Here is a 4,440-nt window from a genome sequence, read left to right as displayed (position 1 = left end):
TCAACAGAAACTATGCAGGCCAGAAGGGAGTGGCAAGAAATATTCAAAGTGATGAATAGCAAGAACCTACAACCAAGATTGCTTTACCCAACAAAGCTGTCATTCAGAATTGAAGTTCAGATAAAGAGCTTCACAGGTAAGAAAAAGCTAAAGGAGTTCATCACCACCAAACCAGTATTATATGAAATGCTGAAAGGTATTCTTTAAGAAGAGGAAGAAGAAGAAAAAGGTGAAGATAAAAATATGACCAACAAATACATATCTATCAACAAGTGAATCTAAAAATCAAGTGAATAAAAAATCTGATGAACAGAATAAACTGGTGAATATAATAGAACCAGGGGCATAGAGAGGGAGTGGACTGACATTTCTTGAGGGGAAAAGGGTGTGGGGGGTGCGGGAAGAGACTGGACAAAAACTGTACACCTATGGCCCTGACTGGTTTGGATCAGTGGATCGATTGATCTTTGGCCTGTGGACTGAAAGGTCCCAGGTTTGATTCCTGTCAAGGGCATGTACTTTGTTTGCAGGTACATCCCCAGTGGGAGGTGTGCAGAGGCAGCTGATCGATGTTTCTCTCTCATCCATGTTTCTAACTCTCTATACCTCGCCCTTCCTCTCTGTAAAAAATCAATAAAATATTTTAAAAAAATTGTACACTATGAATGAGGATAGTGCAGGGGTAAGGGCAGAGGGTGGGGTGGGAACCAGGTAGATGGGAGCTATGCGGGGGGAGAGGAACAACTGTAATAATCTGAAAAATAAAGATTTAATAAAAAAGAATGACATAATACAAATAAAGAAAACTTTGGAAGGTATACACAGCAGATTAGGGGAAGTTTAGGATTAAATCAGTGAATTAGAAGACAGAGTTGAAAATATCACTCAATTAAAGAACCAAAAAGAATCAACAATTAAAAAAACAGGAGGACAGCTTAAGGGAGCTGTGAGACAATGTGAAACGTAACAATAATAGAATAGTAGGTGTGCAAGAAGATGCAGAAAGGGAGAAAAGAATTGAGAAGATGTTTAAAGAAATAATGGTAGACAACTTCCCTAACCTGGTAAAGGGATAAGTCACACAGGTTTAGGAGGCACAGAGAACCCCAAACAAGAAGAGCCCAAACAGAACCATGCCGATACACATCATAATTCAAATGCCAAAAATTAAAGATAAGGAGAGAAACTTAAAGGCAGCAAGAGAAAAGAAAACTGGTACCTACAAAGGAGTTCCCATAAGGGTGACACCTGATTTATCATCAGAAACTCTACAGGCCAGAAGGAATGACATGAAGTACTCAGGCTGTTCAATGTTAAGTAAACGTGGCTCTTGGACATGTTCCTAGTGATGCTGAGTCTGGATCTCAGTGTTGGGTTATATCTTTACCAGCCCACATAGGCTGGTAGATCTAGTTCACATCTTAGCTCATTAAAGAGAATCCAGAGACAGCCCAGGTGGGAGAGAGGGTCTGCTAGGGCTCCACCAGTCCTAGGCTCAACTCCTGCAGCTGGACCTGGGGCAGGACACCTGGGGACAAGGAGCATCAATCCCTGTCTGTTACTTTCAGACACAGTCATCCCATGACCACTGTCTGACCCCTGAGAACCTCACTTAGGGGGGCTGTCACCAAGGACAAGAGAAGACCCAGCAGCATCATCTTCTTCTAGATCACAGCTCTGCCTTCCCAGAGACCTCAACCCTGTCTGAGGAGAGAGCTGTGAGCCTTTACAGCCCAGGAGAGAATTTAACCTTCAGCTTGAAGAGAAATTTGCATGTGGGGCAGCCTTTCCTATAAGTGTAGGGCCTGAGGTTGGGTTGCCCTGGTCATTCTGGAGGCCCTCTTCGGGCATCTCTTCCCCTGACCTCACTCACCATGTAAGTCAGGGACAGGGGACCACCTGGGTCACAAAGCACATTGTAGTTTGGTGAAAGATTGACCTAAAGTTTCTGAGCATAAGAAGAAATGGTGGACTCAATGAGAAGGTTACACATTTAACTTTTCATGCATCTTTCAAGCTGATGTGAAAGGGATTACCATTTGTTCAGACCATTTCTGAATCTCAAAATCATATTGTATCCACAATTTCCTAATTTTTTGAATCTAATTTTTTTAGAAACAATTTATATCATTGTGAAAAATATAAAGGGCAGCCATTCTCAATATCTTATATCTTAATTTATGATGTTACTTTGATCTGAGAAACTACCTCTCAAGCACAGACAGGTGAAATATTTGTGATTATCGATGTTGGAAAATTTTTTATGGTGTCTACAGTTTCTTGTGGAAACTATTTGATATGCAAGCCAGTGGCCTATTGCGGAGACCCCAATCTAGTTACATCAGAAATAGTCATGACTTTAAGTGGAGAAAAGACAAGAAATAAAAGCAGTGATCATGCAGGTGTACAACTCAGAATCTTTCATATGTTGAAGTGATAATGGTAGGGGATTTACCTCTTTTCTCAGTCTAGTGTTATCAGTACTGTTGGGGTCCAGAGGGAGGTGAGGGCAGAGAATTCCTATCATAGAATTTCTCATAGGAAAGGGAACTTTAACCCTGAGAGGAATCCCTCATTTCCAGCCCCCCTCTGCCCTTTCCCTGGGAGGTCACTGTGGTCAGAGGGTGCTGGGCTCTCCCACAAATTGTAACATCCTTGATGTATTATTTATTAACTCTGCCATCAGACTGATTTGGAAATATATTCTATATTTTATTGATATTTTACAGAGAGGAAAGGAGGGGGATAGAGAGTTAGAAGCATCAATGAGAGAGAAACATTGATCAGCCGCCTCCTGCACACCCCCTACTGGGGATGTGCCCGCAACCAAGGTACATGCCCTTGACCAGAATCCAGCCTGGGACCTTTCAGTCCAAAGGCCGACGCCCTATCCACTGAGCCAAACCAGTCAGGTCTGGAAATATATTCTTCATGTTTATGTTTTAAGTTGCTCAATGGAATCCTTGATGGGACCAAAGTCTTTAATTTTGACCAACGCTAATTTAATAATATTTTCTTTAATGGGAACTGTTTTGGTGATTTTACAAAGAACTCCCCAGAAAACGCTGAGCCTCCACTGCCCATGTGGATTGGCTAGAGCAGCCACAGGGACTGGAGCAGGTTCTGGTACCAGAGGGGGGCGCTGCTGGGAAACTACCCATGAATCTGGATGTGACTGGTGGAACTGGGTGAGGGTAGAAAGCTGGACTGTTTTGAGTTACATGACAGAAATATCCCTGGTGTTCATGCACAGAGAGTTACTGGGCATGTGGGTCTAAAGCCTCCTCCAGTGAAGGCCCAGAAAGAAGTACAGTGCATAATAGAGACATCTTGTATCACTGGAGGAAATACCAGAATTTTATGAGCAGGAGTTTCTTAGAAATTGAAAGCTTAAAAATTCAGCAGGAAGGGAATAAGAGAAATAAGGAACATGTCATTGCCAACTGATGGGAAGGGTATTCCTGTTGCCTACATGCACATTCTCACAGTGTCTCAGTTCTGAAAGGTAACACCTTCCCAGGTGCAGGGGATCTGCACTTAGACACCTTTGGGGTCATTACTGATCTGGTTTTACCATGAATCACCCAAGCTGCCTAATTCATTGCGGCCCCATTTGTGAAATTTCTCAACACTTTTAGGGAAACGTGTGCACCCCTCATTGGAAGAGCCATAGTGATGTGTGACCCTCTGAACAGCCTTCATTTCTTTAGGCAAAGAGCCCTGTCTCAGTCCAACCTCATCATCACCATCCTCTTCCTCTTCCTCCTCCTCCTCACCGCTTGCTGACTTATAATCATTCTCATATTTTCTAGACGTGGTGGTTTTCCACACACATTAACTTTTTATCAAATAATGAAAGCAGGAATCTTCCATTTAGATGTCACTGGATATTGAAACCACAACTGCCACACCTAAGAGTTGTTACAAGGCCTTCCAAACAACTTATGGTTTTGGACAGGGGAGAGATCCCTCCCAGGACAATGGACCAGGACCCTGTCCAATTCTATGGTCATCAGCACCATCACCAAAACCACCACCACCATTATCATCATATGCCTATTTATAATTATTTTTCTTAGTTACAGTAGAAGCTGTTGTTGTATACACATAATGACCATTTCTCTCAATGTTTGCTCAATTTTTATAATTGTGAATAAAATATGTAGCCATACTTTATTTTCTTTTTCATTTGGTTATTGAAAACTGATGGCTCCTTCCTGCCTCACATGGGAATTTGAAAAGAAAGGTTGGGTCTCCTCTCCAGATGTCAATAAGAGGTTGAATCCACACAAGCCCCTGGAAGCAGGATTCCTCCCTCTCCCCCACCACCTTGACAAAATAAAATCCCTCAGTCAGTCCCCTTTCCTGGCTCCATCAAAGCAGGTCTGACTTCCTGAAGGGCCTTTTCTGTGCTTCTCAGAGATTTCAACTCTGTGCATA

At 42.5% G+C, this 4,440-nt stretch overlaps 1 long non-coding RNA gene across 1 annotated transcript in view; it reads right to left on the bottom strand.

Annotated features, from left to right (window-relative positions):
* Window positions 1-4,440, bottom strand: part of LOC106726113 — a 61,262-nt gene that overhangs the window by 55,655 nt on the left and 1,167 nt on the right. The gene's annotated exons all lie outside the window — the stretch shown is intronic.

Source organism: Myotis brandtii, unplaced genomic scaffold (genome assembly GCF_000412655.1).
Source record: "Myotis brandtii unplaced genomic scaffold, ASM41265v1 scaffold2269, whole genome shotgun sequence".
NCBI classification, from domain to species: domain Eukaryota; kingdom Metazoa; phylum Chordata; class Mammalia; order Chiroptera; family Vespertilionidae; genus Myotis; species Myotis brandtii.
This window is presented reverse-complemented; position numbering and strand designations above follow the sequence as displayed.